Below are 25,887 nucleotides of genomic sequence, written 5' to 3' on the forward strand. Positions count from 1 at the left end.
TTTGGTTACCAATAAGGTAAAATGGGATAGTGGTTAGGAGCCTGGGTTCTAGAACCAACTTGTCTATTTTTGAATCCCAGCTCTACCATTTTTGAGCCTTGTGAGTTTAAGGCAAATTACTTAATATTTCCATACCTCCCTTTTCACCTCTGTAAAATGGGAGATAGCCCCAAACGCACAAGGTTGTTGAGAGGGTTAAATTAGTTACAGATCTGAATGCCCTTAGCAAGCAATCAATGAATAGCTGTTGCTGTTGTTTTTGTTAATGGCCACTGGTGTGAAGATGGAGGGGTAGGAGTGAGTTGAGGGGATGAAAGTAATGTGGAATAGGATCTAGGATCTTAGAGTATGGTGGTTGGAAGGAACTCTGAAAGTCATTAGTTCAGCCTCCTCCTTAACCAGGAAAACAAATTCTATCACTTTTGTAACTAATTATCTTGAAATCATAAAGAACAGTGGCCATTTATTGAGTGCTCACTGTGTGCCAGACAGCCTGGGAAGTCCTGTGCATACATCATAACAATCTCACAAAGCCTAGGTACTATTGTTACCCCCATTTTATAGATGAGAAGGCTGAGGTTCAAAATGTCAATTAACTTACCCAAAGTCACTTAGATTAGAATTTAGATCTGTCTGATTCCTTTCCATTTGCATTCCATTTTCTGTTACATTCCTAAAGACTAAAGCTTTAGTGCAGAATTCACCTGAAGGCTACTACATCCCAGCATTTGCATTGGACTGTCAATCATTTGGCTTTTTAAAATTTGCTTACCTTGAAGAACCTCTGTGAAGGGAGGACTGATTTATTGTGTCCTGTGTTCTCATAGAAGCAATTATTTAATATCTATGCTTTGTTTCTTGCATATAAATCCAAGACACTACATCTTGAAAATTAATCTTGAATAAAGCATTTCCCAGTGCTAGTGAGGTTAGCTATTTAAAAGACATGATAATATTAAATAATAAAAGAATTTTTCTTTAGATCAATTGAGTGCACTTGATTAAATAAAATGAAGACTTCATCCCTAACAATGCTAAGCCATTGCTCATATACATACAACTGCCTTTAAGGAAGTCTTGTTTATTGTTGGACAGCTTGGTCTGCCAACACTTTGTTACCTTGACCTTAACTATGCAATGCATCTTTGATCTTAGTGCTTCCTTCTGGAGTAACTAAAATCCAGACTTCTCATTCCCTGACATGGCTTTCCTCAGATGTTCGAAGATATTTAACAAGTACTTCCTTTCCCACCTCAGGCTTCTCTTCTTCAGCTAAACACTCACATACTATATCTATGTTGGTTTTAAGACCCCACAACATCATTGGATGGGTCAGTTCCGTTCTTAACCTCTTGAATGCGACCCAGGGGTGCAGGGCTGGTTGGGTGGATACAGAACCCAGTGGAGTCTGAAGGCTTGCAGGAATACAGACGAAGAGGGCTGGTCTCTAGCTCTTAGCCTCCTTGAGGTCATGGTGGGCTCCGCACTTAAATAATGAAGGCAAGAGTTACAAGCGGAACCAAGGGAAGAGCTTCCAAAAACTGTTTCAGAAGGTCCGTGGCAGAGGCTGTCACTTGTTTTTCAAGTGAGAATGTCTCATTACAGTTGTTCTAACAGAGAGCCTTGATAGCCAAGACTTTTTTTTCTAGGTTGCAATTTTTTTTTAATTTATTTATTTTTATTGTTGTTCTATTACAGTTGTCCCAATATTTCCCCCTTTGCTCTCCACTGCCCTGGTAGTCAAGATTTTTATAGACTGTTTCTAAATTCTCAGGTACAAGTTCTAAAAATGAAGAGAGTTCCTTCTTTTCAGCATAGGGCACATTTGTAGCCATGTTTATTGCAGCTCCGTGTTACAAACTGACCAGGATGGGTGGAAAGGGAGATATATAAAGTCCGACATTGAGATGTTCAGGTGGCTCCTTTATACTCTAACTACTGTACTGCTCTGCGTGATGTCCACCCTTTTTCTCAGATGTGAAATTATTGGACTTTATGTTTCCACTTGTCAAATTCTCTTTAGCTTTTTAACTGCTGTGTTGAACTCTTCTTTCCCTGAAAGGCATTTCGTTTTTTTTTAATGTTTTTGCTTCACTGAAGCTTATTATGTTTTTTATGGTTTTATAGTTACCTTGCAGAAATCTCATTAGAAAAGCACTTTAATATATTACTTGGCAACCAGACATGTGACAGTGTCCTAGTTCATTAGTTAGGAAACCTCCCCCAGCTCGGAGGCATGGGCATTCCTCTGTGAATTGGGAAGCTTTGATCACTTGCAAGGGCCAGGATTTTTTAGAATGCATTTTGGGGGGAGGGGAAGAGATACTCTAAATCTAGCAAAATAAAAATAGCACTGATTAAGAAAACAATGAAACATTTTTGAAGAAGAAAGGCAGAGCTCATTTTAGAACATGGGTCTCCTTCCTTGGGCCAGAGGCTAGTTAAACAGCCTCACGCAAGATTTCAGATTACATTGAAATGAGCCTAATGAGGATAGACTTTTCAAAGCTATATTCATTTTACCATGAATAAATGGATTCAAGTCTTATTCATGGGTTTTTAATTTTCAACTTTGAATTTGCGGACTATCGAATTCCTTCAAAGATATGGTGTGCAGAGAAGGCTCCGAGTAATAGGATTGCTTATTTTTTAAGAAAATTGCCCTTTAGCAAAGCACTAGGCTTTGAAATGTGATCAGTCAAGGGTCCAATAGGCATGGATTTCCCCACATGACAGTTTCTTGTTGAATTCCAACCAGGTTTAATACCTCACACAAAGTATGCTACCCAGATGGCTTCTAGTGCGTTCAAAGTAGATAATGCTGTATTGTTTCAACACAGATTATAGCAAATGAAGGAACATTCAAGTCCCTAAAGCATGACAGTACTTGGGTGCTGGTGACTTTTTCTTTTTTTTAATTTAGAACCTGTATCTTCTTAAATTGAAGAACTTAAAAAAAGCAAACTGTCTGAAAAGGTGTTTAAAATAAAAAGAGGGCTCAGCATTAGAATGGTATAAATAGGACAGAACGCAAGTGGTGCCGTGAAGGACAGGCCTTCCTCCAACTTTGAGAGAGAAAGGAAGGGGAATAGACAGCTTTGCAAGCATGACTTAAGCCCCTGAACTAAGTAAGGCTGCGGAGTGAACGCCAGCATCTCACATCATGAGATAGATAGGGGAAGCCTGTAGTACTTACTTTCAGACTTGCCTGAATGAGAAGCAGAACCCAGATGTCAGTAAGGCTCACTTCTATCTTTTCTTACCTTCAGAGGCAAAAGGAGGCAGGAAGGAAGGAGAGAAGGAAGGGGCAGAAACAGTACAATGGTTTTGTTCTGGGTTAGAGAGGCATTTTCCAAAGAGGAAATGAATGGGCCGACAATGTTGGGATTCACACCAGGATAGCAGCTGTGCGAGCTCCTGGCCTCAGGCAGGTGACTCAGTCCTTTTCCCTCCCCACCTCCCCCACCATCCTCACCTCTGTGCACAGGGGTCACAGGGGCTGTGCTGATGGTTGAGTAAGATACACACTGTAGAGAGTGCTCCAGATATGGTCAGTGATGGTGGAGGAAGTTGGAGGTGGTGGTGGTGACAGTGATGTTTTAAAGAGCTGATGTATAACCTAGCCAATTACTGAGTAGTCACGGCAGTTCATGGAGGTACCCAAAAGGCCCATCCAAGTCTGACCCTCATGGTTCAGAAGCCCTAGTAATCTTGGACAGTTTTGGGACATTCTTTAAAACCACCTCCCACCCTCCAGCCAAGGTTCCCAATAGTCAGAGAAAAGCTGGTCAAGCTCTCCTAAGCAGACCCAAAATTTTGAAAGCCAATATAGACCTGCCTTCCTGAGTAGCCTGACATCCTCCACGCCAAGTACAGCACAGTACCAGTGTAGCTCCCTTAGACATGTTAGGTACTGACCAAGGCCTGACCCCACTGCTAGGCTGAACACTGGGACAGTGGGTTGGGGCCTGAGGGCCCAGAATATGCTATTAGAAGACCCCTGACTAGTCAGTGACCATCTGGGGAAAAACAAAAAGAGATCATCTTACCTTGTGTGTGTTGGAACTCTCCAGTGTTAGAGATCTGGAATTGCTCAAAGCCTGAGTGATCAAGAACCAGGTACAATGCCAGACCGAAAGTGAGGGTATTTTTGTTTTTTGTTTTTGTTTTTTGGGGGGTTTTGTTGTTGTTGTTTCTTTTTTTTGTCAGCACAGATGAAGAAAGGAAAAAGGCATTTGAGGTATGAGAGTCCCAAATAGGCCTCCTACGGGCTGACCCTCTCCTTGCGCATGCAGAACTCCCCTGATGTGTTGAGTCATGTTCTCAATGATGGCACGGAATGCAGTACTGGGCTAGAGGCTTTCCAAAGGCTGTCACAAGCCAGTATTTCATACTCCAGATACATCAAAAACAGTGCCTTCCTTAGGACCTACCTAGAGATGTGCACTGATGGGCATCACTGTTGGCCAAAATGTACTTATGCTGCTCTTGGTACGAATTTATATAATTCTTTCAGCCAGGCTTCACCACCACCGTATGCACACGGACAGGAATGACTTCATGAACCTGGTGGGCCAGGTATGTTCAGAGCAGAAGAAATAGGAATGCTATAAAATGAACACATGTCGGGAGAACCCATATGCAGATAAATTGGCCTTTTTAATTAGCCACTGTGCTTCCAAAAATTATTCAGTACATTGAAATGTGTACATTGTGCCATTCGACACTGATCTACAAGATTGGTTGAATGTGTTTTTCAGGATGAATCAGTCTTAATCAAATAGAAGTGTGCACCAAGGGCCCCCTATGTTCATTGCCCGTTACTCCTACCCCCAGTTTGCAAGCTGGCTTGACTTCTCTTAGACATCCAAAAGAAAAAACAAAGGTATTTTTATTGCAGCCTTTGGTTTTGCATATTATGTGTTTTGATTTGAGAACGATTTTGGTCTCAGGCCCAGGCCTGCAGTAAGAGACTGAGAGCCTTCCATCATTATAAATGTGGCCTGGGGCATCCACCACCTTGAACTACAGCATACTGCGGAGGAGTGATTTGGGACTGACGCCTTCCTCCCACAAATTAATCTTTTTAAATGGTTTTCACGTTTTCCTGTCCCTAAAGGGATTTGTTAAATGTGATTTTTAGTGAGAAATGTGCTTTTTTAAAATTTTTTATCCCTAATTGAAATGCATAGACAAACAGAACCTGGGTTAATAAGTCGATCAGACTTTTGGGGAGGAGGGCATGAGGGAGGAAACAAAGATAGAAGAAGCTCTGTCAGACATGAGACAGGTATTTCTTTAGTTTTCTTTTCTATTTAAATCAGCCTCCTCTGTATAAAATTAACTTCTTAGTAAGACAACATTATACAGGGAGTCTGATCAACATTTTGAGGGGAAAATGTCTCACTCTAGGAGGACTTCTTAAAGAGAGACTCGGACCCAGACTCCTGCAGGAAATCTAAAGAGAATTCCCGCTGCTGAGGGGCTCCTGCTGGAGGGATGCCATTTGTGTTTTGCTGTCAGGGACCATGAACAACCTAGAGAGAGAGAAATCTCAGTGACCAGAAGATGCATGGTTCCTGCCTGACATCCCTCTGTGTAGTTGCTGTCTTTATCCTTCTCTTCTGCTCCCGCCAGCCCCAAAGATGGCCCAAGAGACTCTGGGGGTGTCCCAGCTTCCACACCAATTTGTTTCCTCACTGGGCAAGCCAGTGTGCCTTGATGATACTATTGTCTTGAAACAATACAAGGAGAGAGTACTGTTCTTCATATGACTCCTGGAAGCACACTTAGAGGAAGGCCTGAGAGCCGTAGGCCTGGGAAGAGCCAGCCCAGAATTCAGTCTCTCAACTTTGACACCCTCCCACAATGTCTGGGCAGAGAAGGGGCTCAGAGTATTGCACTAATCTTAGCCAGAAAGGCTTCCCTAGAGCTCTGCCTTATCTCTCGTGTTCTTCAGAGGGAGCCTGCACCTGAGAGTGGTCACTGAAAAGCTTCACAGAATTAGCTTTTAATGAAAAAAAATTAAAAAGGCAGGCTGAGGAATAACTGAAGAGAAAGCATACTTCAACTCTCAATCGGCTTTGAAAGCATTAGTGTAGGTTCTATATTTAATCAGAACTTGCCCCTTTCTCCTTGTCCTTACAATATCCAAAGTTTCTTTTCAATTCCTTGTATGCCTTCCACTAATTCCATCCCTGGTTCACTATATGGCAATGATAATTAGGTACATGCACCATGAAAATTCATCCCTTCATGTGCCCTTTCCCTTTCCCCTCTTCTGATAATTTCTTTCATTTTGTTGAAAATGATATAACAGAAACTTGCCATCTATATGTTCTTCATTTCTGACCCAATCATGTATTAATGAATAGAAAGTATTTGCATCTTCTTTATTTGTCTCTGCCATTACAGATGTAAGGCACAGCCCCTCTTATCTGTGCATGAGCTCATTGCTTATCTGAGTCTTCACTGGTTTCTGTTTTGTCCTCTGCCTTTTTCCTTGGGTATTGTGTTTACACAGTCTTTGCTGTAGAGACAATTAGAAAGTAAACTGGTGATGTCAGTCCTTTGATTGGAATTTATCTTTTCAAATGCCCAGGTATTTTTTCTTAAGCCCTATTGTTTTGAAACCTCAAATCTAGATCATTGATTCCCAGACTTCTTGGAATTACATCTTATCCTTATGTTTTGTTATATGACATCCTTCCTCCCTTCCCACCTTGCCAGTTCTCTGGGGAGAAGGGAGCAACGTTTCTGTTTTATCGTAAAAACAAGCACTTTTTTTTTTTACTTTTGAGGTATTTTTGAAACAGTACAACACTCAGTTCTGGAGTATTGCAAAAAAAAGGAATTACTGCTGTGCATCTGGAATTCTTAGAAGGTCATTGTAATTTCACTGTTTCTTTTTATTGCAGTTAAAAACCATAACATGAAACCGCTCCTCTTAAATCTTTTTAAAGATTTTATTTATTTATTTTTAGAGTGAAGCGAAGGGAGGGAGAAAGAGAGGGAGCGAAACACCAGTCTGTGGTTGCCTTCTATGTGCCCCCAGCGGGGGACCTGGCCCACAACCTAGGCATGTGCCCTGACTGGGAATCAAACCAGTAACCCTTTGCTTCACAGGCCAGTGCTCAGTCCACTGAGCCACACCAGCCAGGGCTCTCCTCTTAAATTTTTAAGTGTACAATATAGTATTGTTATCTAAATGCACATTGTTATATGGCAGATCTCTATAACTTTTTCATTTTGCATGAATGAAACTCTATACTCATTGAACAGCAACTCCCCATTTCTCTCTCCCCCTAATCCGTGGTAACCACCATTCTACTTTCTGCTTCATGAGCTTTGACTACTTTAAATACCTTGTGGAATCATGCGGCATTTGTCCTTCTGTGACTGGCTTATTTCGCTTAGTGTAATGTCCTCAAGGTTTATCCTTGTAGTATATAGCAGGTTAATCTCATTAGCTATTTCTTAAATACAAGAAATGTGTTTGTACCTTGTATGGCTATTTAAGGTTATAAATGCTCATAGTTAAGGCTTATGTTTTGAGGATTCTGAGAAATATGCTTCCATCCTTTTGTATGTGATAATGAAGTAACATAAAAGATTCTAGGTTAGCAGGTACAAAGAACATGTTAAGAATAGTCCTTGACAACTGTAATAGCATAATCAATAAAATAAAGGAAAATCTAGGAGGATGGGGTGAAGTAGAGCAGGAGCGGGCAAACCATTCGTCGGCAGCCGTCCGTCTCGAGAGACGATGGTGTAGCTTCTTAAGAGTCTATCTGCACCGCCGAGAATGGCTGTGCAGTCCGACTCGGGAGTGACACGGTATCTGTCTCCTCCCGTGTTGAATCGACATCTTGCGATGAAGCTACAGAGCCTGGGCAGGGTGATATGGAGGGTCTGCTGTTGCCCATGCAGCAGACCCCCCCTCTCTTCGCAGCTGAAGGGTCCAAGGGAAAGACGGAGTCAATACAGCTTGGCTTCAGGTGCGCCGCAGGAGTTGCCGGTGTTGACTACAACGTCAAACCGCCTTAGGGACTCCGGCTCCGGATTTTCTGTCGGGGTTTACTCCCTTAGCCGGGCAAACCATTACCTGTGCCTATTTTTATAAATATAACTTTATTGAAACACACACACACACACAAATTAATAGTCTGTGAAAATGCACATTATCATCATGGCAGTCATCTCCTTGAGGTTGAGCCACAGTGGCCTCAAATCAATGACTGTCCCTTCATGAAGACTGTATAAATGTGAGGTTTCTTTTACCCTAACCCTTGGGAAGAGAACATTATGACAAAAACAAACAATGAAAAAAAACTCATTTCCTAAAAAGAACTTAATTAAGGGACAACTCAGTTAGTGGAGGAAAAAGTTCAAAGATATTGTTTCAGTTATTTATTGCTACATAACAAATTAGTCTGAAACTTAGAAGCCTAAAACAACAGTGAACATGTATGATCTCACACAGTTTTCATGGGTCAGAAACGTGGGACTGGCTTACGGAGGTAGTTCTGGCCTGGGGTCCCTCACAAGGCTATAGTCAAGATGTCAGTGGCAACTGCAGCCATCTGCAAGCCTGACCGGAACTGCAGGGTCTGTTTCCACACCGGCTCACTCCCATGGCTGCCGTCAGGAGTTAGTGTGTCCTCACACGGACCTCTCCGTTGCACTGCTTGGGCCTCCTAACAACATGGCACCTGCCTTCTCTCCCAGAACAAGTGAGTCAGGAAAAAGCAAGAACCATGCTGCAGCCCTGGCTGGGTGCTCAGCAGGTTAGAGCATTGTCCCATATGCCAAGGTTTGATCCCCAGTCAGGGCACATACAAGAATCAACCAATGAACGCATAAATAAGTGGAACAACATATCGGCGCTTCTCTCTCTCTCTCTCTCTCTCTCTCTCTCTCTCTCTCTCTCTCTCTCTCTCTCTCTCTCTCTCCCTCTCCCTCTCCCTCTCCCTCTCTTCCTCTCTCCCTCCCTCCCTCCCCTCCTTCCTTCCTCTCTGTTCAAAATCAATAAATAAAACAAAATAAATTTTTAAAAAACAAGGAAGTTTCAGTGCCTTTAATGACCTGTCCCTTTACCATATTCTGTTCATTAGAAGTGAGTTACCAAGTCTAGCCCACACTCAAAAGGAGCAGAATTAGGCGCTACCTAAAAAGGGGGTATTTGATAAGGGCATGAGAGACCCATGCAGCAGACGGGATAAACAGGGCCTGGACCAGATATTCTGGTGATGCTGGGAGACAGAGAGACAACAAGAATGTGGACTCAAGCTGTGGCGTGGGAGGAAGGCTAACATCTTGGTGCTGTTTGCCTCTGGAGTTGCTTCTTTGAACCGGTTCATCTGTTGGCATTTTCAGAACTCCACGCCGTAAGAGTGAGCCCTTTTCTCACTGTGGAGTTAGATGCTAGGGATGGCTTCTCTGTTTTTCTCAAAGCTGAATTTGTGTTTACTTCCTAAATTGGCCTCCTAACCTCCATAGACTGAGTTTATTTGTCTTGATGGATGAATCAGCATCTTGAACTCATCTCTTTGGCTCCAGTTCTCTTGGCAGAGAACACAGGAAGAAAGTTTTTGCTTATGTGTGTGTTTTGGGAGAATTTGTTTGTGCGTGCATGTGTGTGTGTGTGTGTGTGTTTCTCTCTGCTACAGCCCATGGACAAGCCAGCACCTGGGGCCTTGACAAGCCTCCATGCGTGGGCTGAGGCCCCGTGGGGAGTTCTGCCCGGTACCGTGTGTGATGGTCCCAAATTCCAGAGCAGGCTACAGTTTTCCAAATCCAAGGCTCAGGGGAACCAGGGAAATTATGTTCCTGGAGCCAACCTTATCTTATTTGTCCATGTCCTATTCATGCCAATTGGAAGTACTCCCACAACTAAGCTGCATGCTGCCTCTCTGCCTGGGAAACATAGCCGTGGATGCTCGGCGGCTTTGCTCAGCACCTTTCTAATCTCTCAGTTTCATTCTGTTTAAATGGTGACCAGCTGATTGACAACAGATAATGATTTTTTTTCTGTGTTACTTATAAAGCACAAGGACATGAATTTGTATAGTTCTAGTTATTATTCTGCCAGCATCCAGGAATGAGTTTAGACAAATGTTTAACCCCCACAAGCCTCAGTTATAAAATGAGAGTCTGGACAGGATGGATCTTAGGGTTCTTATGAAAAAGTTAATTGGTTATGTAATAATTTAGGGATATGGAAGTATTAACGGGGAGGGATCTATATACTATGAGAGGAGGACCCCAATACTCTCTCCTATCACCCATCCCACTAGAAAGGGCCCGTCCTTTAGTGGGAGCTTTTCCTCTTCATGTGGAATCAGCAATTCTTCTTTCACGTCTGGAAACAGATTTGAAGTTGACCTCTTTTCACTTAAAAACTCATATAAATGTTTTGAACATCTGTGGGTAACTGGGGCTTATGCTTAGTTGGTTTTCTTTTAAATCCATCTTTTCCAATATAATTTTATTGCTGGGCCACACAGAATTGCACTTTTGCACTTTTGAGTAGTTACCCCAAACTTCATTGTAATTTCTCCCACTAGAAGTCTGACCAATGACCCCCAATTTTTAAATCTTATAAATTGACGAATAAGGGGCATTTTGCTATAGAGTCTGTCTTTATCTTTTTGTCTCCTGGGTCTTATCTATATTGTTTAATGGGATGACTGTCTCTTTATAGATTTTTAACGTATGATCTATGTTAGTATAAGTGTAAAAATACAAAATCAGCATCTTTGGCTATTTTACTGCTCTAGTTGAGCAGCTGAGTCAGGAACCTAAGAAAGGCATACTGAAGCATTGGCCTGCTGGTACCTAGAAAGAGCTGAGGACCAATTTTTAAATAGGCCACAGTCAATCAAAATCTCTATACTTCAACCTTTCCTAAATGCTAAAACAGGCCTTTGTACAAACTCTGGAATAAAAATACAGTTGACCCTTGAACAGCATGGGTTTGAACTGTGCAGGTCCACCGTACGTGGATTTTTTTCAGTTGACCTGTACAGTTCAATTGACCCACGCAGTTCAAATCCATGTTGTTCACTGGTCAACTTTGCAGATATGGAGGGTGGACTGTAGCTATATATGGATTTTCAACTGTGCAGAGGTCAGCTCCCCTAAGCCCCGCGTTATCCAAGGATTAACCATAGTTATAGCTAGCTAGACCCCAAAGTCTTTAATAATCAACAGTGAAGAAAGACAGTTTCTTGGAACAGTTCCTAATCTCTTACTATTTAAACCTTCATATGAAAATACTTAACCTGGTGTATATTTTGGTATTGGCATTGGGTCTCCCAACTGCCCGGCAATTTGTTGACCATCCTCTCAGTGCTAGCCATCAGCACACAGAGAAGTAGCGAGAATAAATTGATGGGTCCTTTCCAGCATGGAGCCTGTAATCTAGTGGGATGCGCAGTCACAATTATGATGCATTGTGAAAATGCTGTGATCAGGGTAAACACAGAAAGCCATAGAAGCAGGAAGGAAGCCCGCATTCTAAATGGGGCAGAAACAGAGGGATGAAGAATAGAGACCAATGAAGAAGGAAGGTTGTCAAAGGAGGCTTACCAAACAAAAAGATGACTAAACCGAGACCTAAATGATATCTAGGAGATAACCAGGCAAAGGTGGGGAGAAATGAGAAAGGGTGGGGAGGGGTGAGAGCCTAGAAAGAGCAGGAACACAAGACGTTCATTAGAGCTGGAGCTCAGGGTTTAGGAGGGATGTGGCAAGAAATGAGACTGGGAAGATACTCAGGGCCAGATCTTATTTTTTCTGGACTTCACAGTTTAGTAAATGTATTCATTTAGGACCCTTATTTCCTTTCTGGCAGTAATGAATTTTTTCTCAAGATGAAGATGTAAATCTAAAACACATCTTATCTGAGAGAGGAAACATTTTCATTAATATAAGGATTGCCTGGCTCAGCCTGTGAATGTTTACTCAGTGCTAACATTCACTTTTAAAGTTTTCATCAGATTCTTGCCTATATAAGGTACTTTCTAAGAATATGGTATCATCTTAGTCATTTGCAAGAAAAAACATGAATCATATTTTCAAATACTGATTTTTCCCATTAAACATTCGTTGAAACTATTAAAATCCAATTTTAAAAAAGTGCTGGAGTTCCCAGGTTGTTTTATTTTAAGATGTGGGTAGGACCCTAGCCATATGGCCATATAGGGTTAACATCTGCCCAGCATTATATATATGAAGAGGATAATTCTCACCTATTTGGAGTTGCAAGTTCAAATTACCTAAAACCAGTAAGACAACACCTCTGAAACTTTTCAGGCCAGAGTGTGAATGGTGAGCCAAGACCTCTATTTTATGTTTCTAGCAATTGTGTGACATGCTCTCCAAAATATGTTAATGTTTTTATTCTCTTGTTTTTCCTTTCATTATGCTACCTTGTAGATATAACTAAACTCCTTGGCTTAACATGAAAAACAACTAGTCGGGCCTCGAGTCCTCAAGATTTCTTTTCCTTTTCCTCACCTCCCAACAAAACAAAACCAGACAGAATGCCTCAGTCAATTATATAGAGGGGCACCACAGTAACCTAGAGAAAGCACTGAGTTTGGACTCAGAAAACCTAGATTCATGTCCTGGCCATACCACTCACAGTCTAGGTGACTTTCCACAAGACACTTAACCTTACTAAACCTCAGTTTATCTGTAAAATGACTAGCTTAGCTCACAAGATTGTTGGGAAAATCAAATGAAGTAATGGATAAAAAACTCTTCGTGAAGTGTCAAACCCAGTGACAAGATTCAGTATTATTATTTGTCCTGCAAGGGACACCTCAGGTGACCTCTCATCTCTTTGAGCATACTGATCCCTTTGCCTGGAGTTTCCTTACCTACCTCGCCCACTATCTTAATGTTTGAGAGCCCCCTTTCCTCTTCCATGAATTCACTTCTGAATAGGGCCAGCCATACTTCATATTATAATTGCTTATGTGCTTGTATATGTGTCTATACTTCCTGGATTGTAAACCCATCCCAGGTAAGAAGGAGTCCAACCACATCGTCTTCTGTCCCACATGTCACCCAGCATCCAGTTCATGGTGGACCTAAATGAACTCATCTGCTCCACATTTCTATCTGCTTCATCGCATGCAATGCTGAAATGTGGTTTATTTAGTATCACTGGGGATCTTTCTCAATTTTTATACCATTTCCAATAGGGATTTTCCCTTAAAGAATAAATTCAGCTGGGACATAGTGGAAGTTAGTACTCTAGTTAAGGGATGGAAATTAAAGTTAATGATGAATGGAGGCATTTTCCTTTTGATACTCCCTAAGTATTAGGAATTAAATGTCTGGCCAGCCCAATGTTTCACCTGGTGATCAATATGTTCCAGACCGTTTTTTAATCATCTTTTGAGCATGTTACATGACATTGGGAGAGCTATCTAGTGCTGGCACTGTGGAATATTTGTGGAATTGTTATTCCTCATTATTATAGGGTAGGTAAAAATACTGCTTTCTCGTTTAAAAAATAAAAATAGCTTAGAACTGTCTGTGAATTGCTTAGAATGATCTCAGTCCCAGTGATTATGACCCTCTGTTCTCATACAGGCCACGCCCCCATTGATCTGTGGGTGGAAATTTGGAGACAGGTTGCATCTTTTGGCCAACGTCATACTTGCCCCAAGGATCTTGTTCTTGTTTTTCCTATATGAGTCTACTTTGAGTTTTCTTCTCTTCAAGTGTCCATTTAACTGATTTATGGTCCCAGAGACCGTAATCAGTCCCCATGGACAGAGAAGCCTGGATTTTTTTCTCTTCTCCCTCGTTCACAGGCAGAAGAGCATTTTCCCCCTTGTGAAAAGCATCATCTTTGAAGCCCCCCACTTCCTAAGGGAGTCACCCATTTGCTAAAGAGATTCCCTGAAAATGTACCCAGAAGCACTGAGAAGACATAAACTGCAGCTTCCCGAGCCATTTCAGGAAGATCGAGGACATTTTCTTCCCACGTCTATAAAGAACAAGTTTCCTACTTTTATGTATGGCTGCTCTGAAGAGGTGCCAACTCTGAAATTCCAGCTGCTCTCTGAGGAAATTATTTTTCTTTGCTTAAACAAAAGAATAAAATCTCTAGGGCCAGAGCCAATGGCTGCTCTGAGGAAGACCCATGAAGGGAAAGGATTGTTCTACAAGGGGCCAGGCTTTCTCCCTGAGGCTCACCTCACCTGTAGGATACTTTGCACATAGTTGGTCGCAGTTCTTGTAAAGAAGCAACATCCTCACCTTTCAAACCTAATCTACTTGAAACCATGGAAACCCCTTTCCTTGTTTCTTCTTGCATTGTAAAAGAAATTAGCAACTCAAGGAAAACAAAAACAAAACAAAAAGCACCACTAATTATAGAAAAATAATCACTGCCTAAAATTAAAGTGCCAAAGTAAAGATGTCTAGTCCTATAAATCCTGGTAAAAGCAGCAAAGAACAAACCCATGCTTCCAGGGTTCTTTCTTCTAGGGTAGCTACTCCCCTGTACGTTGGCATAGCTTTCCTTTATCTGCTTCTCAGTTCTCAGAGCTCACACCCAACAGTTTGGGCCCCAAATTGTCCCCCACCTTCTAAGAGTACGTGTATTTGTATTTTTCACGAGACAAGAATGAAAAATACAAAATCCTTATTCAAAGCCCCCAGTTCCCACTAGATAGGCCCTTCTACCCTGGGATCAGAGAGACACACCTACCCATTTCCCTGATCTTCAGAGCCATACTGTTTGGTACTTCTGAGCCTCACTGAAAACAATCTAGCTCATCCAAGCCCAGATGGTCCACTGCACCTACAACTAGAATCTTCTCTGATGTGAATTTGCTCTCAGCACTCAGGAAGGATGTCTTGTGGTTGTGCTGGAACACACAGTGTGTTCACAATGATTCACAACACAGTACACAGCACACATACCCAGGACACATATACCCACAGGGTAGGGGGAGTGTTCTGTTCCAGTCTGAGCCTGAAGGATGGCACTGGGAAGTACAGAACAGGGGAGAAGAAATGATACGGCCTCCCAGGAAGCTGGGAGGAAATCTGAGAACACTCAGCAAAAGCAGAGATAAACAAATGATGAGACTTGGGGTAAACAGCTGAGAACTTTCCAGTCTGTGGGCCTCACAAAGGAGCACAGAAAATACCCAGAGGGCACAAGTGAAAGAGAAAAAAACACTGAGAAAGAACAGGGGGAGCTGTTATGCTGGCTGATTAATGTCTGGGGTTGTCCGCCAAGGAGGCAACTGTAACCCAGAGAGAAGTAACAAGAAGGCTGGGGCCTGAAGGCAAAAAACATCACCAAGTAAAAATGCCTGGTGCAAGCACAGTGGGCCCCAGCTCTGCTCCCAGCCTCTGGGGGCTGTTCCTCGCACACAGATCTCTTGTGTTGCACCCTGCTGCTGGCCTCTAAAAGCCAAGCCCAATGTGTCCTAACAGAGAGGCGGTCTGACATGAAATGAGGAAAGGGAAAGGCTCTTGATTTAGTGGCATTTTCACTAAGCTCCACGGACTCCGATCAAGAGCCCCAGCTCTGCACACCACCATTAGGGGTAGGAATGAAGAAGGGAAGAGAGGGCAAGGGTGGGGGCGGGGCTGGGATTGTGAACCAAATGCTTTATTTTAGGAAAAGGGAAAATAACACAGGAGAACTATTCAACTCTAAGAGCAGGCAACTCAGAGCTCTGACAAAAATAAAAAAAAAAGAAAGAGCAGGTCAGACACTGCCCACCATTCCCTGTTATGGCTTAAAACAATGATAAGAGCAATACAGTATCGTTCTTGTCATCAGGTTTCAGCCCAGCTCCACGGCCTGTTCTCTCTTCTCCTTGAGTACTCGTATCTCCCAGGTGTCCTTGGCCTCTCTCTAAAAAAGACTTGGGAGCACTATGTCTTCAAATCTGTCCTCCCGTCCTCTCTTACTTTCCACCTTCCTGTCTTTCTCATCATCTGACTACCTCCTGTCCTGAAGTCCTGTCTGAACTGAGTGGTTCCTCCTAGGGAGTTTTGAGAAACCAGTGCCAGACGCCACACCCAGACCCATGTGAGACTCTGGGAGTGCCGCCCAGGCTTGGGTATTAGTGAAACGCTGCCAGGGGAGGCCAGCGGGCAGCCAGGACTGGCAGCCACTGCAACACAGAGCCTGTCCTAGAGCCAGTTTCCAGGTGGCTGGGGCTTGCCTTGTTGGCTCAGCGTGTCTGGTGCCTGTTAGTCCTGCTGACGCCCCTCTGCGAGATCTCCTCCAACATGCATCACCTTCCGGAGACTGACCCACCCTCCTCCTGTGGATAACTCCTGGTCTAACAGGGTGAGCCTGTGAAGCACTGGCGATTTCCACAGGCTGCCTCTGGAGCTCAGCCCAGCCTGCAGATTTGCTGGGACTCCTACAGTGCAAAGCCCTTCCTTGGTCAGGGAGTGGAACTGAGGGTTTATCTAGTTCTCGGGAGCTGAAGAACTTTAGTCTTCCACTAAAAAACCAGGTGGGAAGGTCCCTGGGACCCGGGCTATCCCCTGAACAAGGAACAGCAGAGGTGGCCCCAAGGTAGTATCTTCCCAGGGCCTCCTGGGAGTTGAGGCCTCAGCCTTCTTCAGCTTTCCAAAATGTTCTAGGCACGAGGCTCAGCAAGGCCAACCCTCCCAAAGTTGAAGGCCATGTGGAAGTTCCTCACATCCTTCTCTCCAGGGATGGGGTTTGAGAACATCTGTTTCTTTGGGACCCCACAGACCGCAGCCCTTTTAATTCAGGACAGGGTCTGTGGGCCAGGACCAAGCTTTGAGGGCGCGTGAGCCTGCAGGCTCCAGAAGCCTTCCCCTTACAGCTCGGTTCAGGAAACACTTCCAGAGGCCTGACGTGCCAGCACTGGGTGTGCCTGCAGGGGAGAGGGTGGACAGGATCTCAAAGAGGAAGTGTTCTGGGGGAACTCACTGTCTCAATTTCTAGGAATCCCAGAATTAGGTGGAAGTAAGTGCCTTCCTGTGGAAACTTCCCCACTCAAGTCAGTGCTTGTGGAAGAGGAAAAAGTGACCCTGGGTTTTAATTCATTGGATTTAAGGTGCGTCATAGTCCAGACAGGACAGGCCCATGAAATGTGGAGAAAAGTATTTCCAAGACTACAGTAACATGAACAAGATACAGCCCCATAACTAGGGTGTTTCCCTTCCTAAAGATATGCCATATAAAGTCAGTTCTTTCATTGTGCTCAAACCAAATAAAAATCTAGCCTGCTGATTTAACTTGTGTGGACATCAGTCAACCTGGTATTATGATGGCAGCTGCGGTGTTTAGCTTCCACAGGAGCGCTGCTGAGCAGGTGAGCTCACCCCTTGGCAGTGTTGCCGGCACAGCCCCGCTGAGCTCATGCACCACGTGGCTACCAGAGAGCTCTCTCCACCTTACACATCTGAACTTGCCTTAAAACCCTCCGTGGATTCGCCTTACCTAAATGCAGGCTTCCTCCAAGGATGACCCTGGACAACCAGAACCACCAGATCACACCCTAGAGGCAGACCCTTGGTCAGAACCCTACTCCTTCTTGTGTAGATATGTACGTTAGGGGAAAAGAATAAAAAAACATGGCCAAGTAACAAATTTGTTTGCAGGGAACAAATTGTTAAGAATCAAGTTTCTGTTTATGTTCCATGATAAGTTCAAACTTAGGGTGATAATTTTGAGGCACTGAAAGATTCACAGTCATCATAGAAAGACGTCTGAATACTGTGATGTCTATCACTGAAGAAATAGTCTAACACACTCCAGGAAGATTTTCAGTATCAGAGACAGGAGCCAACACAGGCTGTCTCATTAACCCAGAGGCAACTAGGAGTCAGGAAATGTAATTCATGGGGTCTGTGTGTGCCATCCGCAAGTTGGTATCATACTGAAAAGTCTGCTTCCAGATGGGCTTCTCCTGTAAGTGGCTGGTGGCTAAGCAATGCCTTAGCTGTTCACTTCTCTGCCTTAGCTGGGGTGGGGTAAGGATAGGCCCAGGGTCACCAGGGAGCTTCCCCCCAGAGAGCTGCCAGGGGAAGGAGAGCCAAAGCTGTCTCCGTTCCCTACGAAGGAGCCCAGCTAGCCTACTCATTGTTTACCTTAGCACCTCTGGTCCATCCCCCATCTGTATCCTTTCCCCTTTCTCTGTGGGGTTTAGCAGCCCCTGCATTGCCTGGGTGATAACTCAAATGCAGTCGATCTAAGCCCAGATTCATCCTTTGCCCCTTCCCCAAGGGAAGTGCCTTCCTCAGCCTGACATCCCTGCTTCTGTCTGTGGGATGCAGGCCTGCTTTACCCAGGCCCACTGCTTTTGGCTCATTTTCGTCTTCCCCACATCCAGTCAGTTACTGGATAGTGTTCGTTCTTCCTGAACAGTCTCTCAAGTCTGCCTCTTCCCTCGCTGTCCCATTGCTACAAACTTGATTGAGTCCCCTAACCCCCACCTTGCCTCAGTTCTGCTACAAAAGTCTCGAAAATTGTCTTCTGAATTGTCACTTCAGTCCTATTGCTCCGGTGTCCAGAGACCCTGGAATCTTGGCTTCACCCCCCCAACCCTGAGCTGGATTGGTACGCTCCTCACTGTTCTTTAGGCAGGGTGGTGTTTTCCTCCCTCCGCACCTCTGCTCTCTGAAGGTGAAAACCATCCTTGACAGAAGGCCTACTTCTGAACTTCAGGGCCACTCAGATGCCACCTCCTTTTTCTAGCCACCTCAGGTTCAGTTGATATGTTTCTGCCATTCCCTGAATAAGCAATTTGTATCAGCTCCAGTCATAAAGAATTTACTTTGAAATAAGCATTATAGCTAATAATTGTTGAGTATTTACCCTGGGCCAGGTACTGTGCTAATTCCTGTATCTCATTTAATCTTTCTGATAATCTAATGACTTAGGTGTCATTACCCCATTTCACACATGGTTAACCTGAGAGGTTAAATAATGTACGCAGAATCACGTAACTCGATGTGGTAGAACAGAGCTCCTGCTTCCAAAGTCTATACTCCAAACTCACTATAGACCATTACCCCTCGAATTTTGTTCTCAATCTAAATGTGCTGAACATCTCCCATCCCACCCCAATGGATTATATTTAGAAAAGAGGAAGCAATTTTTACTCACTTTTCTCTGGCAGTGTTAGGCAGGGCCCCATCACTATGAACTATTGGTTTTTCATTCCCACTGAAGTATAAGTGACTAAGAGTATCTACCATGACTCGGTAACTTCTCCTTAAACTAATGCCCTGAAATTAAATCTAAACTGTGCTGCTTAAGGTTTAGTGCTTTCTTCTCCTGCTCTTGCTGCCCTCAGCTGATGTCCTTGAGTCTGTGAGCTAGATTCCCACACCAAGGTCCAGCTGCTACAACACCCCACCTCTGGAAGTTCCCAAAATGACTGCCTTGGCAAGTGGCTTCACTCTTTAATTAGCCATACCGCTACTGCTTCCCTTTATTTAATATCAGGAAGTTTACACATGTTTCATCCCCTTCCCCATCTTGGCCATAGTGCTTTCCTACTATTCTTTTTCCATGCTGTACTTTTGTTTGGTGCTTTTCCCTTCACTGTGTTATCAGAATTCAATCTGCAGATTTTTGCCAAGTTGCCTGAGTTCTTTATCTCCGTATGTGGTACCTCAGTTCTTTCCTAAACCCTCCTTTTTTAATATGAATGCACATACTTTGCATGAGCTGTTCCAGGACCCAGCATCATTAAGAGTCAAGATGAATGAGGTTTGCCCTGACCAGTGTGGCTTAGTGGGTTGGGCATCATCCCACAAAGCAAAAGGTCACTGGTTTGACTCCTGGTCAGGGCACATGCCTGGGTTGCAGGCCAGGTCCCTGGTTGGGGGCGTGTGCAAGAAGCAACCGATCGATGTTTCTCTCACACATCGATGTTTCTGTCCTTCTCTTGCTCCCTCCTTTCTCCTTTCTCTAAAGACAAATAAAATCTTTTTAAAAAATTAAAAGATAAGTGTGGTTTGCCAACCTACCCTAACTACAGATGTCTTTATACTCAGCTGTCTTAGCCATATTCATAAATACTCAGTGAGAGCTTTATGGATGTCAAAGATGCCCTGTGACTGTACTCTCAGACACATTCATGATGGGGACATTCACTTCTGTGCCCAAAGAGAAGACTCTCAGACCTGCTCTGGTTTCCTCTTCTGTAAAAATAGGTTAGCAGCTTATTTAAGGTCTCTGAGCTACAAATAGCAGACAGATTCCAGAGCCAAGTTTTCTGTCCCCAAGAGTGCTTTTAAAAAAAAAAAAAGTAACATGGAAAGGACATCTTAGGTCACGTGTGGGGAGTGTTTTGTGCGCTGTAGGAGACAAGGAAATTGTTCACATACTTCTTTTACATTATCCCCATGCTTTTTTATAGGATGATAAATTTTAACTCTGTTTTCTTTACTACAACCTCTATGAAAAACCAGCTTGAATGAATTGCTGGTCAGATTCAAAATTAACTTTATTTCAGTGTCTTCTTCTCATGACATTTGTGTGTTTTGTGAGAATTGCCCTTCTTAGCTTCTTCAAAACCAAGTCAAAATATTCCAGATTTAAATCCATTCATCCATATTAACCAATGTCACCCCAATAAATGTAATTGTAAATGTAAATGTAAATAAATAAACAAATAAATAAGTAAATCCATCCATCTATAATTCTACCTTTTCTGTAACTTTAGTGCTTTCACAGAACATTGTTATTTCAAGGTTATAATCGAATTTTCCTAAAGTAATCTGCTAGTCTGTGGGTCATGTATCTATAACTTCATTAAAAGGGGCTGAGAAGGAGGATGAGACAGGTGGAGTGTCTGTGAGAGGTGTGTAACTCCTCCTAGTTACTTTTAAGGTTAAACTGATGATTAAAATGAATTTTAGTTTTCTTCCAAATTTGCAGCTTTCTTCTTCCTTGCTGCCACTTCATTTAGGATCTGGCTGTCTTTCTTCATTTCATTTTTCTTTTTCCTCCCTCTCTTTTACTTCCTCTTTTCTTTCAAGGAATGATTTTTAAAGACACCATCTCTGATAGAAGGAGACTTGACTTGGGTGATGAACACACAATACAGTATACAGCTGATGTGTTGTGGAATTGTGTTCCTGAAACCTGTACGATTTTGTTAACCAAAATCAGCCCAAACAAATTCAATACAAAGGAAAATTAATAATGACGAGTAAAACAAAACCAACAAAAAGACACCGGTTAAGGTTACCAGACAAGAGTTATAAATAAGGGATCAAGAAATGACTTTAAAGAGTTGAGAAAATCAAAAGAGATTGAATGAGAACAGTCATGAAAGGTAAGAGCGGAAATGGAGTAGCCTGGTTAGATAGGGTACAGTCATCTGAGACAGAAAGACATGGGTGGGTTCGAGGTGGGGAAAGCATGGGGGAGACAGTCTCCACCAGCCACCAGGCGGCACTGTGGGCAGCTTGGCTGCTGCCTGGCATTGCCCAGGGTGGGGAAGAGGAAGAGAAAGGTATTGGGCAGTCATTTAAGTCTATATACGGGATGTTTGCTAGACAGATGAGCGTGAGTAGCCTAGCGTCCTTACCGGAACAATGGCAAGAATAAATAAATAAGTGGCCCTACCCTGCTGTTTGTTCCTGAACATTTACATATTCTGGGACTTGCTTTAAGTAGAATCCAAACACCAAGCATGATTTAGATGGCAGTGTTATTGTTATCATTGGCCTGGCTTCGAGGACTGGTTTTGAGCTCTCTGCTTGAAAATGAGCTCAGAGGAAACGAAAAGGTTCTTTATTCTTAAAAATAGAAATAAGTTCTGGATCTGCTCTGTCATTCTTGGAAAGAAGGCAGAGTGGAGAGAATTAGAAGTTATTTGGTAAAGGCTCATTTTGTTGAGCACTCTCCCGAGGTAGAACACAACCTTTGGGGATTGAGGTGCATGATAGACATGCAATTTGCAATGATTGTGTGCAGTGACATTGTTTGTCAGTGGAATGTGGGGGAGAGAGGTGGAGTGTTGTTGGACCTGCCATCCTGTTAGACCAAAATATTTTCACCACCCCTTGGTTTCCATTCAAGACTTGTCCACTTGCTATCTCTGTGGGTCACCAGTAAGACCCTTCCTTACTTTTTCTCACCATGTACCATCACTCATCTTTCTATAATGTTACTGTTTTATGCCTTTATCAAGAACTTCTCCATTCCCTCTTCATATTCTGAGGGAATTTCCAAGTTCCAGACCAGTGACTGGCAAGGAACCAGGCAGAGTTTAGTAAGTAGATGACCCTGTCGGTATTGGCACTGAACAAAGTAAACAGGAAGAATCTGACGCCTGTGGATTCTTCCATCCTGGAAAGTCAGGTTGAAGCCAGCCCGGCCTCCATCTCCTCTTGAAGGTCAGTTGATCACTTGAATATTAGTCTAATCATTGATCTGACTTTACTCTGTAAGAGACTACATATCAAAAGTTAGCGCTTTCCAGTTTATATATTGTTACTGAATCCAGCATTTGTTCGAGGACATTTGAAACAGCCGTGGGTTTTTGTAAATGTTGTGCAGCAAACAGGCGCAAATGGCCCCTCTTCGTCCCCTCCACCCATGAACTCAGCAGGAGTCAGTGAGTAATACAGATTTTTGTAGTTTGGAAATCTTGTAGAATTCTAGGGACAGCCTGGTGGCAGAACTGACAAAATCATTTTTTGTTTTTAGAATGGTCCAAATATTGACTCAGCTCATTAATGTAAAGTATTATATGCATTCCAAGGGTTGGGAAAGAGGAGGAGGAACCCACAGTATAATTTATCCTCGTCTTGAACCCCCAATGATGGCTCTCATTGAAAGTATTTTGTGGCTCAAATTTTTTAAAGAATTCTTGCTCCTCCTTAAATGTTCTACTTCCTGAAGGAGAAGATTGGAGGGAAATGGATATAATGGATCTGCCATCTACTCAGTGCCTCAGTTATAATACAATTAATTCTTAATTATACTGTGGTTGTTGGTAAAGGACAGACATACAGAGCAATGGAACAGAACACAGAATCCAGAGGTCGACTCCCACATGCATGGGTAATGGATTTACCATGAAGTCACCATTACGATTCAGTAGGAAAAAAGACAGTCTTTTCAACAAATAATGCCAAAGTAATTCGATGTTCTTTGGGGGAAGTAGGTGGACTTTGACCTCTACTTCATAGCATACACAAAAATTAACTCAAGATGGACCACAACCCGAAAAGTGAAAGGTGAAAACCTAAAGCTTATAGAAGAAAACAGGAGATCTTGACAGACTTGGGTTAGGCAAAAATTTCTTTACCAGGACACAAAAAGCACTAATCATAAAGAAAAACTAGAGAAATCAGACTATATGAAAACTAAGACTATCTTAGTTTCTCAATTATGCGATGGGAAGAACCCAGAGCACATCCTGACAGAAAACCAGGCTGGAATTATGCGTGCACTCCAGAATCCGCCCTAACAAAGAGGGAGATGGGTGTGCATGTAGCTCCGTGGGCTGCCGCAAGGCTGAGGCCCTCAGACCCCTACAGTGGAAACTCCCTACATTCCTTGTGAGGTTTTGATACGAGAAGGGCAGCTTTGTTCCTGAGCCCCTGCAAATACCTCAACGCTGGTGTATTCTTCTCAGACATTCCCTTGAGATCCCCTGAGCTTTGATGTCATCCCGCTAAGTCCATGTGTGGGAAGGAGGACAAAGCCACATGGGGGCCCTCAGAGAGGTGAGCGAAAGTAGTTCAAAGTCCAGCCAGATCCGGCTCCGTGGTGTCCAAACCCTTGTGGTCCCAGGGCCCTGGAAGAAGCCTGGGATGGGGCGAGGCCCAGCCCAGCCCTCTGTCTCAGTGCAGTCAGACTAGGAAGCATCTGAGACACAGCCAGAAACACACATAAACAGAGCACCACAGTGCTCAACACATCCACGTTTACAGCAGAGAAGCCCAGACCCCCAGCCAAGATACAGGCTTCCTCTTTAGGCCAATGGTGGACAGGAAAGGAAGCACAAAATATATTTAGAGCTTTAAAAAGTTTGATTGTTTTGCACATTCTTGCAAATGGAAAAAAATTAAAATGCCCCAGGGATTATTTTTTAAATCATCTTCTAATCCTTTGGAGGAGTGGGAAAAATCTTACATGGTAGGATCATTTCCTTTCTGTTTCAAGAAATTAATGGTATGCTGGAAATAGCCTGTTGCAAAAGGGGAGACTTCATGGCCCTTGAATGCTGATTATGCCAGAAAACTTTCCAGGCCTAAAGAGAAGGTTGTCGCTTTCCCAGGACTCTGGTGCAAGATGACCCTGCAGTTAGACTTATGGCTGGAAGACCCAAGGCAGTGGGAGAGCTGCAATTCAGAGGGAATACTTAACTCACTTGTCCAAGAGATAGCCCTGAGCCTGAGGACAGGCCAGGTTTGGTTCTGAAATAGTGCACTGTCATGCAGAAGGGGGGGGGGGGGGGGGGTAGGGAGCCAGGCTCCCAGCTCCACCCACTCTTCTGTGGACTTCCCCTCGGCTCTCTGTAGGTCCCAGGTGCCTGAAACCTGGCATTCAGGATTAGCAGAAGTAAAATTCTAATTTCCACCTGTTAAACAGTGGGTATGCATGTCTGTTCTGCTGCAGATGCTGAGGAGCTGACCCCTCAGCAGAAAAGAGCAGCAAGCAAGCACCAACCTTTCAGTTTCTGTTGGCTTCAGAGGGGTTGCCTTTCAGAGCTGGACCAGAAATCACCCCCTGGGTGTACTTGCACCTGCTCCAGGCAGTGTGTAACACACTGAAGTCTAGAGACTCTCACATAATGTCTTATCTCAATATTGATTGCCTTGCAGTTGATTAGAGCAGGAATCTGCACTTCTGTGTAGAGCTGAATAGTACGCGTTTTAGGCCAATAGTCTTCACCACAACTGCTCTTTGGGCACAGCTGTGGTCCAATAAAATTTCTTTTATGAACACTGAAATGTGAATTTCTTAAATTTTTCACATTATGAAATATTCTTTTAATTTTTTTCCAACCACTTAAAAATGCAAAGACCGCTCACAAGCCACAGAGGCCAGGTTTGGTTCCAGAGTAGCTCACTGTCATGAGTGGGGGCACAGAAAGAAGCAGCCCACAGGCCTAGTTTGCCCATCCCAGGACCTCTTTAGTAACAAAAAGCACACATACTGTTGATGTTGTTGCTAAGGACCTTCTTCCTGGAAGACTTATGATAGAAAAGGCTTGTGTTCCAGCATTGAGGGGATGGAGGAGGGTATTGCTCTGGGCTCTCCCTGGCTGGTCTCATACCAGCGACTCTATTCAGACAGTGCTCTGACAGGTGCCCCCACTTGCCAGTGCTTCCTGCCAGGCACCTGGACATTAAGAATCCTAGGGAAGAGCCCTCTCCTTGGGGGCCCTGTTCACACCCAGTAAACCTGTCATTGCTTCTCTTTTACTCACTGCCTCCCCCACCCTGTGCTGGGAAGAAAGACCCTTCCACCTTCTTCCTTGACACCCAGGCCACTTCTGTTCAAAGGCGTCTCCTTCCAGTCTCCCAGGTCACACAGCACTTCGCCTTGGTCTCTTTGACGATAGTTACCATTCCGGCGTTATTGTCAACCTCAGGTCCTAAGCTTCTTCCGGCAGCACTACCATCTCTTCAGGGTACTCAGTGTTTTTCCATCTATCTTCTTAGATTCGGTTTTGTTCATTACTCAAGGAGTGGTTGTATGGTGACACCCCCCACAATAAAAATACTGGTAAACAAAAGAGAAAAACAGGAACACGGTGGAACCAAAATTTTATATTAATTGAAAAGACACAGATAATGAAAAACAGCTGGTAAATTCAAACTTGTTTCAGCATGATTTGAGAGAGAAGAAAATGTTATGAACAATAAACTTTTCTTCCAAATTAT

At 43.5% G+C, this 25,887-nt stretch overlaps 1 protein-coding gene across 1 annotated transcript in view; it reads left to right on the forward strand.

The window, feature by feature from the left end:
- Positions 1-25,887, forward strand: part of IGFBP7 (insulin like growth factor binding protein 7) — a 78,244-nt gene that overhangs the window by 34,884 nt on the left and 17,473 nt on the right. The gene's annotated exons all lie outside the window — the stretch shown is intronic.

Source organism: Furipterus horrens, unplaced genomic scaffold (assembly GCF_987537825.1).
Source record: "Furipterus horrens unplaced genomic scaffold, mFurHor1.1.pri manual_scaffold_2, whole genome shotgun sequence".
NCBI classification, from domain to species: domain Eukaryota; kingdom Metazoa; phylum Chordata; class Mammalia; order Chiroptera; family Furipteridae; genus Furipterus; species Furipterus horrens.